At 37.8% G+C, this 12,014-nt stretch overlaps 1 protein-coding gene across 2 annotated transcripts in view; it reads right to left on the bottom strand.

The window, feature by feature from the left end:
- Positions 1-12,014, bottom strand: part of MRPL1 (mitochondrial ribosomal protein L1) — a 93,217-nt gene that overhangs the window by 68,341 nt on the left and 12,862 nt on the right. The window contains exon 2 of one of the 2 annotated variants that reach the window (XM_060299522.2): positions 5,021-5,453. The exons of the other annotated variant lie outside the window; for it this stretch is intronic. The gene's annotated coding sequence lies outside the window, so the exon portion shown is untranslated. The remainder of the gene's footprint in view (positions 1-5,020; positions 5,454-12,014) is intronic. 2 annotated transcript variants of the gene reach the window in all.

The following is a 12,014-nucleotide window of genomic DNA, read 5'->3' as shown; positions in this document are numbered from 1 at the left end:
ATGAGTTGAGTACTAGTATATTATGCCCATTTTGTAGGTAAGGAGATTGAGGCATAGAGTGGTATTTAAAAACATACCCAAAGTCACAAAGCTAGTAAGTAAAGGGGGTGGCGACTGAACACAAGGTTTGGCTCCAGGCTATACTCTCAGCTATTATACTGTACTGCCATTGCAAGCATGTGTCAAATGTCTAATATGCATAATGCATTGTATGAGACATAACCAGAAAACTAAGAGCGTTTTGCTCACAAGAAATACGTATAACATTATACAAGGGAGAAACCTACTGCTAACTCACTATGGGAACAAATAAGAGAAAAAGACTAAGCCCAGGTGGGGAGAATCCCAGGTTTGGAATGAAAGTAGAACTTTCATTATTAACTTGAAGAATGTGTAGGTGTGGAAACTGATAAGGTGGTAAAAAATACTCAAAGGAGGCTGAATTTTAGGTAAATTGGTCATTAACAGCTGTCATCATTAAGTAATAAGCTTTGGGAAAATTAGCTTCAGATTAATGTATTTCAGTTAACCAAGTTTAGGCAACTGTTTTTGTTTTTGTTTGTTTAGATGGATTGGTTTCATATGAAAGCCTCCTTGAGCACTTACCCTGAAAACAAGTGAGAGTCTGAGGGTGAGATGGATATTAGTGGATCTCTGCCCTAGGGCTGTGGGTCAGCATCTCCAGAAGTGCTGGTTAAAATACACAATAGGCCCCACCCCTTTCAAATTCAGTAGGTCTAGCATGTGACAGGAGAATTTCCATTGTTCACAAGTTCCTAGGTGATGAGATACTGCTGCTGCCTGTAGGGGAAAACACTAGAAAGCCACCGCCCTAGAGGAATCTCAAACTAACTGGAAAGAAGGTTGGTATTTGGGAGGATTTCACCGCTGAGTTTGTAATGGAAGGTCAACAGGGGATTCTGCGTGGGGTTTGGCATTGCCAGGAGCCGAGACTGTCAGAGAGAATTCTGGGAAAGGAAGTGGCTTAGGAAGTTTGGAAACCAGGGAAGACTTGTGGGAGACCCACCAGAAAGAGCAGCTCTGGCCTGCTAAACTGAGTTGGTTTATCACTGTAATCCTTGGGGATTGAGGATTTTAATAAAGACAGGAGAAACTGTAATAATTTCATCACAAAACTCCTTTGACACTCATGAAAGTGAGTGATATCTGCCACATTCCATTAAAAATGAGAATAGAACTTAATGTAGCAGTACTAAAGAGCAATTATTTCTAAATGATCTTTTCCCAAACAAAAGTCTACAAGTGGGTTGCATCTTTGGTACAGGGGGATTTCTATTAGGCATTCTGTATTAGAAACTCAAGATAAATTTTTAATGCTGTAACAATATTTTTTAAAAAGCACTTCAATTTTTTCTTCGTTTGTGGTCGTAACTAATTGCCTAGGAGGGGAATACAGTTGGTTTTTCTCGGCAGATTTTGACATTTAAAATAATTCATAAGCCCAAAGGGTAGGAATTTTCATTACTAAGGTTTACTTTTAGTAAATCAAATCACTGTTTTGTATAATGTTATCCAGCAGGATTTGTTCCATATTAAGAATCAAAAGAATATTGTAAGTGGGTATTAATAATATCTCAAATATATTTAAATTTTAGTAAGGAAGTAAAGTCAGCACAATAATAATATACATTTATCAGTGATTATACTTAGACATAACACTGGCAAATATTTCAGAGGCAGATAAAGCTAAGAAAAAGAGTTTGGAATAGAAAAAAAACAAAAACAAATCATTTAAGAACATTTGTTTTTCCAAATAGAACTATGAAACAATAGGGATTTTGTATCAGTCGAAGGCTGTAATTCAACATTGGTGTCAGCCAACCACCTGTGTTAGTGCTTAGACTGGGATAGGTACCAGGCATAACTGGCACCCACCAAGAGTGGACTGTGCTCTAAGAGTTGCATGCCACAAAGAAAAATTTTTATTTCCACAACGGTTTGTAAATGCAACTGTGAATGCCTAATTCACATGAACAATAGATGGAAAGGAAAATGCTGTTCAGAACACAAAAGATCTAGAGAGGTAAATATCCAAAGCCAAAGAAATTTAATAAAAATTCATATGAACATCAAAGGAAGTAGGGGAAAAAACTCATTTGTGCATACAAACAAGTTTCCCTCTATAGCTACTAGCTTAGTCCCAAAAAACTACAGGAAAAGACTCAATAAAAATGTAATAAGGGAAAAAAAGAAAGGAAAATAGATTTAGTAAAAACTGACCTACTGCCAAAACCTTAATTTTCCCTTTCTTTTTTCAAAGTGTATCCATCAATACCATTTTTTTTAGTAAGAACAATTCCAACTCAATTTTAAAATGTGAAATTCAATAAAATATAGCAAAGAAATCTCAGTATTTCAGATCCATTTTAACTTTATTCATTCTATCCCTCTCTCTCTCTCTTCCCAGGCATAGAACACAGAGAAATTATTTTTTGGCACTGGAGAAGACGTGAGTTTGTATATTTAAAGACTGTAAAGACTTACTAATGATGACCATAACATTTCTTATAGATAAGTTATAACCAAGATGCTAAGCTGTACCTGCAGTAAGTAGATATTTCTTATTTGGCTTACTCTTTCATCTTTTCCTGTCAAGCATTTACTACAGCAAAAGACCCACTTATTTACTGCCATGGGAAAAGAAGCATTGCAGTACTACTTCTTTGTTCTGGGGAGACAACAGGGCTCAGGGGGCCAAACAGTAGTCTGGGGACACAGAGTCAATGAACTTTAACCTGTCTTTGCCATTTCTTACCTTCGGGATCTTAAGCAAAGTATTTACTCAGCCATCCATTCATTCATTTAATAACTTTTTTAAAACTCAGGTAATAGCACCAGAAGAGTAGTCATGAGGAAAACCTAATTAAATAATATCAAAGAGTTTTGTCAACATAAAATGCTTATTTAATAATTCTTTTAGAAATTGAAATACTAGAAGCAAACCATTATATATAGAATGGATAAACAACAAGGTCCTACTGTATAGCACAGGGAAATATATCCAATATCCTGTGATAAACCATAATGGAGGGACTTCCCTGGTGGCGCAGTGGTTAAGAATCCACCTGTCAATGCACAGGACACAGGTTCGAGCCCTGGTCCTGGAAGATTCCACGTGCCGTGGAGTAACAAAGCCTGTGCGCCACAACCACTGAGCCTGTGCTCTAGAGCCCGCAAGCCACAACTACTGAAGCCCAGGCGCCTAGAGCCTGTGCTCCGCAACAAGAGAAGCCACCACGATGAAGAGTAGCCCCGGCTCGCCACAACTAGAGAAAGCCCTTGCGCAACAACGAAGAACCAACGCAGCCAAAAATAAATAAATTTATTTTAAAAAAAGAAAGTAAATGGGATTCTCTGGTGGCGCAGTGGTTGAGAGTCCGCCTCCCAATGCAGGGGACACGGGTTCGTACCCTGGTCCGCGAAGATCCCACTTGCCGCGGAGCGGCTGTGCCCGTGAGCCATGGCCGCTGAGCCTGCGCGTCCGGAACCTGTGCTCCGCAATGGGAGAGGTCACAACAGTGAGAGGCCCGCGTACCACAAAAATAAATAAATAAATAAAATTAAAAAAAGAAAGTATGTTTTTTTTCAGCCTGAGAATCATACCCATTGCCTGAAGTATCTGGATGTCTGGATTACTTTTATAACAAAAGTAATATAATAATTCTAAGGTGTGTAAAGTAAAAATGGAAGGCTCTCTCCAGTAATCCCACTCCCTAGGAATAACCACTGTTAGCATGTTTATTCATCCAGCACTTTTTTTCCTATGCACTAAATTATAGTAGGTGACCCAAGAGAGTAGAAATTTCCAAAGTACTGGGAAATTGGAGAGTTAAACCTCCTCTATAATTGGTGAAAGCCCAAGAGAATCTTGTTACCCAAAGACTGCCAACACTGTGTGCCTCTCCCAGTTGATCAGTGGTCTGTTGAATTTCCTTCTCACTCTAGTGTTTAAGTAGCAGGGTACAGGAACATATCTCTCTCTCCAACCCCTCCACAGTCCTACTGATGTCCATAAAAGTAAGAGTTGAAAACTTCAAAACAATCACAGTATCAAAATTTTGTCTTCACTCTTCACAGGGCTTTAGCTTGTCCTGTTAGTGATTGCTAGACTTGAACTTCATGATACCACATATTGGATATTTCCAGCAAGGAGGCCTTTAGTATATCCCCTTTCCCAGTTTATACTCTCATTTGGATCTGAGAGACCCTCATAATTCTGGCCAAACATGCATGTGAAAAACAGGCTAATGTTTATTCCTTCAATGCGTTTTTTTGAACACCTGCTTTAGGTCAGTGAATATTTAAGAAGGAATACCCTGAGAGGATATCAAGGCCAAACTTCTTATTTTATAGGTAAAAAATTGAGGTCCAAGAGGTGAAAAGATTCTTCCAAAATTACACATCTGGCTGGTTAAGCAGTCAACTCAGGACCTGGGTCTGTACCCAGGTTAGGGTACTATAGCAGGGAAAGAAGCTTCCAGGAGACATTAACTCCCAAAGAAAGCAAAATGAAATTTGAAAAAACAGATAAAATTTTAAGATAAATATACAAAATACAACATGATTAGTTGCTTAACAATCCTTTATGACTTCCAAGAAATTACTACTGAGAGCAGGAAAAACAAAGCAATGTACAATAGACATCAAAGGCAAGATTAACAAATTAGTCTTCTTTCTGAGTAAGACATTCTATATGCCCCATGTGAACTGCTCATAAGATGTTTTCAATCAAAAGACTTTCCAGCAGCCAGAACAAAACCCAGTATTAAATTCTAGGAGTATATGCAGAGCCTGTTGCATTTTTTAAGCGTCATGGATCAGGCTCTTTTCTCAATTATATGAAAAACTGATGCCGATATATTTCTGTTCTAATGCTTTCTTTGCTTTATGCCACAGCTTAGTCTGCAAATGTATAATCATAGAAATAAAAGTATAATAGAAATAAGAGCTGATAGAGATTTTAATACACATCTTGAATGACCTTACTGAATTTACTTACCTGATTTTGATATTGTTGTACTCCGAGTGACACACATCCAGTTCACAAACACTCAGGATGTAAACATAGGCTGTTAGACAACCATCTTTTTTTTTTTTAATATGGTGCCTTTCTTGCCACTCCTTTTCTTTTCTTTTTAGTTTATTTATTTATTTATTTATTGGCTGCGTTGGGTCTTCATTGATGCACGCAGGCTTTGTCTAGTTGCGGCCAGCGGGCTTCTCATTGCGGTGGTTTCCCTTTCTTGCACGGCACAGGCTCTAGGTGTGCAGGTTTCAGTACTTTTGGCTCGCAGACTCAGTAGTTGTGGCGCACGGGCTTAGTTGCTCCACGGCATGTGGGATCTTCCCAGACGAGGGCTTGAACCCGTGTCCCCTACATTGGCAGGTGGATTTTTAACCACTGCGCCACCAGGGAAGTCCCAGACAACTATCTTAAAAATAAATTTTTGGAAAGAAATTTTTTTGTTAGTTGGGAGCTGGTCTTAGGTGAGACATACGGAAAAGAAAGAGATTTTAAAAATGTGTTTATCATTGGCTGATTTGCAGTTTGCCTTTCAGAATGACAAGCAGCTAAGTGCATGAGACTTATGTACTTGTGAGACTTATAAGACTTAGTCTTATGTGACTTAGACATATACAAGACTACTGAAGACTTTTGAAGGTAATACATTTTAAGATCTTTCATATTTACTTCACTTTTAGTTTGTCATTCCCATCTAATCCTTCTATTAAAAAACTCTCTCATATAAGGGGTTAATGTCCAAAATATCTAAAGAACTCGTACAACTCAATAGAGAAACAACCTCCCTCTGATTAAAAAATGGGCAGGGGATCTGAATAGACATTTTTCCAAAGAAGACATATAGATGAACAACAGGTATATGAAAAGGTGCTCAACATCACTAATCATCAGGAAAATGCAAATCAAAACCATTTTCATACTTGTTAGAATGTCTACTATCAAAAAGACAAGAAATGACAAGTGTTGGCGAGGATATGGAGAAAAAGGAACCCTTGTGCACGATTGATAGGAATGTAAGTTGGTGCAGCCACTGCGGGAAACAGTATGGAAGTTCCTCCAAAAAACTGAAAATAGGACTACTATACGATCCAGCAATTCCACCTCTGGGTATTTATTTGAAGGAAATAAAAATACAAACTCAAAAAGATATCTGCACCCATGTTCATTGCAGCATTATTTAGAGTAGTCAGGACATGGAAAGAATGTAAGTGTCCATAGATGGATGAATGGTTAAGGAAGATGTGAGAATATACATATACACAAAATGGAATATTATTACCCATAAAGAAAAAGGAAATCCAGCCATTTAGGACAACATTATGTTAAGTGAAATAAGTTAGACAGAGAAAGACAAACACCATAAGATCTCACTTATATGTGGAATCTAAGAAGAAAAAATAAAACCCCCAAATTCAGAGACACAAAGAACAGATTGGTTTCCAGAGGTGGGGAGTAAGGGGTGAGGCAAAATGGGTGAAGGTGGTCAAAATGTACAAATTTCCAGTTATAACATAAATAAGTCCTGGGTTTGTAATGTGTAATATGGTGACTATAGTTAATAATACTGTATTGTATATTTGAAAGTGCTAAAAGAGGAGATCTTAAAAGTTCTCATCACAAGAAAAAAGAAAAATTTGTAACTATGTGTGATGATGGATGCTAACTAGACTTATTGTGGTGATTATCTAGCTATATATATATGTGTGTGTGTGTATATAAAATCATTATGTTGTACACCTGAAACTAATGTTTTATGTCAATTATATCTCAATTAAAAACTCTCTGATGATTTCTATTCATTTATCTTGATTTCAAGTAATTGTACCTGCCCCATTTGTTTCACTGATATAAATCGTATTCCACAAAACTTCATTTGAATGAAAAGTCAGATCATTGTTCTATTCATTTAATACTATAATAGCCCCCTAACTCTCCAAAATTTTGATAATTGGTGCTAATTCATTGACATAGACAATTGGGTAAGTGTTCTCACTCTCATGCAGTCTTCAAAATATAGTTCATTAGAGAGCTCTCTTTGGATTCAGGGCAATTATTTAGACCTATAGAGTCTGTCTCCTGGGTTCCTCCAGCTCCTGTGCTTCAGGAAGCACTCTCTGCGTTAGTAGTTGCTAAAAAGTCTGGATTCTAAAGGATGAAATGTTTTGTCCTACTAGATAACCACACAATCTATATTAATTTGCTACACAAGTGTTTAGTGAAAAATATTTCTACAATAGAGGTTGTGATTCAGAAATTTCGACATAATTAAAATCTCATTTAAACGTAAATATAAATAGCCTTATGAAATAATGTATAGCATTAAGATGTAGAAGAATCATGTTCTAAAGGTTAGAATGCTTGTATTTGAGATCTAGATCTGCCGCATATAAGCAGATCTTGTGAGTTTAAAGATGTCATTTGGCATCTCTGGGTTTTCTTATCTACTAAAAATGACAGTTGTGACATAACTCTGATTTTTTCAAAACAATGTGGTTTTAAAGATCAAATGAGCTGCTAGTACATCAAACAGTTTTGTAAATTGTAAACTGCTCTACAAAATCAGAACTATAGTAATAAAATATTTGTTTAAAAATGCAAAGTAGTATTTCATTTTTCTTCTTTCACTAAAATTAGAAAAAACTGGTGAGGTTTAGAATGGCATTATATTTTTTGCCTTAATTCATCTTGTTGGATCTTTGCTACACAATTCAGATAATGATTTTTATTGTCTCATCCGATTTTAATGAGGCAACATTGTTTATAATAGACAGCATGCATACATTCACCATGAAGAATTTTAACCAGCTTCTGTAATATATTATGTGTTAAGGGAGGATGGGGGAGAGAAACACACTAGGTACAGATTTTTCACTTTACTAATAAAACATTTCCTAAAGATCTTCTGGAGAAAATATACAGAAGGTGTATATATACCTTCTGTATATTTGTAGTGGTTGAGAGTCCGCCTGCCGATGCAGGGGACACTGGTTCGTGCCCCGGCCCGGGAAGATCCCACATGCTGTGGAGTGGCTGGGCCCATGAGCCATGGCCGCTAAGCCTGTGCGTCCAGAGCCTGTGCTCCACCACGGGAGAGGCCACAACAGTGAGAGGCCCGCGTACCGCAAAAAAAAAAAAAAAAAGAAAATATACAGAAGGCTATTCTACCAGAAGTTAAGAATTGCCAACTTGCAGTACAGAAAAACTTTAAAAAATAAAAATGAAAAGAAACGAAACTTGAAAGATAATCAAAGAAAGCCTCCAGGGAAGTCTTTTCTCCAGTCAAGAAGGATATGCTCAAAGCTTGCTTAAGTAAAGGGAGGAGGGAGCTATTAGAACAATAAGAATTGTTGATAGGAAAGAACATAAGAATGGTGCCAAGGGAGTGAAAAAGGCAAGGAAGATGAAGCACAAAAGCACGAGTGTTCTTAAGGGAAAAAGAAGTTGAAAAATGCTTACAAAAAGAGAGAAAGGTAATGAGTTAGGGAACTTGAGACCTCCCTGAGGTTACACGTTAAAGAAAGAGTTATTTAGGTCTGTGTCTATCTCCACCACTAGATTCTTAGCTCCTTAAAGCAAGATGACATACTTTATTCATACTTGTGTCTCCCAGAGCAGCTGACTCAGTTCCTTGCTCATAGAAGGTACTCAAAGGGTACTGAGTTGAACCGGAGTAAAAGTTGCCTGCACTGCCGTTTAGATGCTGGCTATGAAACACAGTGATAGGCACATAGAAAGACAAAGCTCAGTAAGTATATGCTGGCTCATTATTTATTATACAAATTCTTAGTGAGCACCATGTACTAGGAAGGCTCTGAGGATAGAGCAATGAGTCATATGTACTTGGATTCTGTTTTGCTTTACAAAAATATAACCTCGATCTTCCAAGTTCAGCATTAGAAGAATTTCCAGATGATCAGGAGACGGTTAGACCGCATGGCCCTGCCTGTTTCCCCTGCCTTTCCATGGCCATTGGAGTCTTTAAACTGATTGCCATTGAGACAGCCATGCTGAGGGTGGAGGATGGGGTGAAGAGTCTCCTTTTGGCAGTCTGGTCCAAGCAAGGACAAATGACCCCTTCATTTTCTGTAATCCAGCTAAAATAGTTTATTAAAGATTGGAGGATAACAAAAGGTAAATAAAGCTAAATAACAGCATGAATTTGGAAAATCTGGGTTGAAGTTATACCTTGCCTCCAAAGCTCATGTGTTAACCTGGAGTGGAAAAAAGACAAAAAACACAAACAGGTCTTATCTGTGTCCGTCCTTCTTGTTTCCCATATGGGGGATCAGGGAGCCATTTTTTTTTTTTTTTTGCGGTACGCGGGCCTCTCACTATTGCGGCCTCTCCCGTTGTGGAGCACAGGCTCCGGACGCGCAGGCTCAGCGGCCATGGCTCACGGGCCCAGCCGCTCCGTGGCATGTGGGATCTTCCCGGACCGGAGCACGAACCCGTGTCCCCTGCATCGGCAGGCGGACTCTCAACCACTGCGCCACCAGGGAAGCCCAGGGTGCCATCTTTAATATTAATTATGAAGAGTACATTTCCAAACATTCTGACTCCCTGATCTTTGGAGATCAAATTTCATTTCATATCTGTTTTGGGCGCACCCACTCAATCAAACTTTCCTGTCTGAGACCTAGCTTCTTGCCTTGACAATTATCAACAAGAAAAGCCTGGCCCTTCAGACTGTACCACAACATAATAAGCTGAATATTCTCTCAAGAGATACATACAGTGCAGTATAATGAGAAAGTTAGTCCATACAGTGAGGGTACTATATGCTCTAGAGTCTTCTTTCATTCCTAATTAGGGAAATGTGCTCTATATCTTTTAAAATAATAACAATAGAAAGCTAAAAGTTTGTTAATTGTGTCCATATATCCCACCAAATTCCATACGCATGTCACACACAAAGAAAAAATACTCTGTATGTACACAAGTCCAAAATTTGAATCCTGAACACTTTGGCTCAAAGTACTCTGTGAAGGGAAGGGGACTGTAGGGAAAAGATAGAGGGGGAAAGGAAGCTACTCTTCTCAAATTCCCCCTAGTGCTAGTATAGTTCCAGCAACACACAAATACCTCATGTGTCTTAGTAACAGTTCTAGGAATTCAGCTCATTTTATAGGTGTGGAAAACAAAATACCAAGGATCTAAGTGAGGAAGTCTATTCATGCTCAGCTTATAATTATTGTGCTAAATTAGACTGAATTGAGCTTCATGTCATCACTCAATAGATATTTACTGTGAATTTATTAGGTACAAGCATTACAATATAACATAGTAGAAACATAGTTGCATACGTTCTCTGTCCTCAAATTACTTCCACTCTAGTAATGGAGGAAAAAAACACTCCACTAATGAGGAGGTCATTCATAGCCACTGAAATAGTATTTCATATGACAATAGTCGGGGAGTGAAAGCAACCATCTAGTCATTTAAAAAATGAATGGCTGGTGAGGAAAAATAAGCAATGAACATGTAATAGAATACTCCCTGGATGTGTTAGTTCAGGTTAAAAATCCTCAAGTTCCTTTAAAAATTGAATTTGCTCAGTTACATTGAGTCATTTATTCAGAGACAGCCTGAAGGTAGGGACATTAATTAGAACCAATTGTAGTGGATCCAAATCTAACACAGATCTCCACTTTAAAAGGCAGGGGAAGGAGGGACTGCAGAACAGCCTCTTGTTTCCAGAAAAGAATTGTTCCAGAAAGATCAGAAAGGAAAGGCAATTATGAAGAGAAGCTGAATCAGAAGGTAAGAAAAGAATTGAACAGAAAGAGAATGGCTACTCTAAGAAGTAATACAAACTACATCTGACAGTATATTGTTGTGGCTAAGTATATGCACTTATACATCAAAAAGACCTGGATTTGGATCCTGGCTCCCTTGAAGAAAGTTACTTGATATCTTTGAGCCTCAGGTTTCTCATCTGTAAAATGGGGAAAATAATACCTCTTAATATGGCAATTGTAAAGGTTAAATAACCAAATGCAAATAAAATGTCTGGGACATCGTGTGCTCTCAGTTGGTAGAATAATAATTGTGATTATTTGGTAATTTAAGCAGACTGTGTCCTTGAATTTAGTGAAGAGTTGGTAATCCACTCAATAGAATGTTAAGCAATCTTTAAAACACATTCTACAATAGCAATCCTTAATTAGTATGTACCCCCTCATGGGTGAGGGCATTTTGAGAATTTGTAGGGAAGGATTTTGGACATCATAATCACATGAGTAGCAGTGGGAAGTGATACTTTGGATTAGTGGACAGGGGCTGGAGATGCTAGATGTTCTGAAATCCTCAGGAAAGTTCTGCACTTAAAAGGATGCATGCCCTTGCATCCTATGTGATTTTCGTATGTCCCTCTAGACATTCATGTAGGTAAAAAATCCATGTATATGATCTGAACCGAGACCTCAACTCCATTTTACCTAAAGCATAAATTGTTTTTTTCATGGTTTTTAATATAACTTTTCTAGGACTGCAGTTATTATGTAAATAACAGAAAGAACGTATTTTGTTTTGCTTGGAATTTTACCCAGAGCAGTTCATCATCTTGGTAAAATCATGTGACTCCTGCCAGTGTCACTCCTATGACAAATCACCACGTCTGTCTATCAGTCTGCTTTTGTAGTCACGACATTTGCATTCAAACTACAGGAGAAAGACAAATATCATATGATTTCACTCCTATGTGGAATAGAAAACAAACAAATAAACAAAACCAAAAATGAAACAAGTCAAAACCAAACAACAACAAACATGCAGATACAGAGAACAGAGTAATGGATACGAGAGGGGAAGGGGGGGGAAGGGAAGGCGAAATGGGTAAAAGGGATCAACCGTATGGTGACAGACAGAAACTATATTTTTGGTGGTGAGTACACTGTAGTGTATACACAAGCAGAAATATAACTTTGTATACATGAAACTTATACAGTATTATAAACTAGTGTTACCGAAA

The sequence above is a fragment of the Globicephala melas genome, chromosome 5, assembly GCF_963455315.2.
Source record: "Globicephala melas chromosome 5, mGloMel1.2, whole genome shotgun sequence".
Taxonomy (NCBI): domain Eukaryota; kingdom Metazoa; phylum Chordata; class Mammalia; order Artiodactyla; family Delphinidae; genus Globicephala; species Globicephala melas.
The sequence above is the reverse complement of the archived record's forward strand: the minus strand, read 5'-3'. Positions and strand labels throughout refer to the sequence as shown.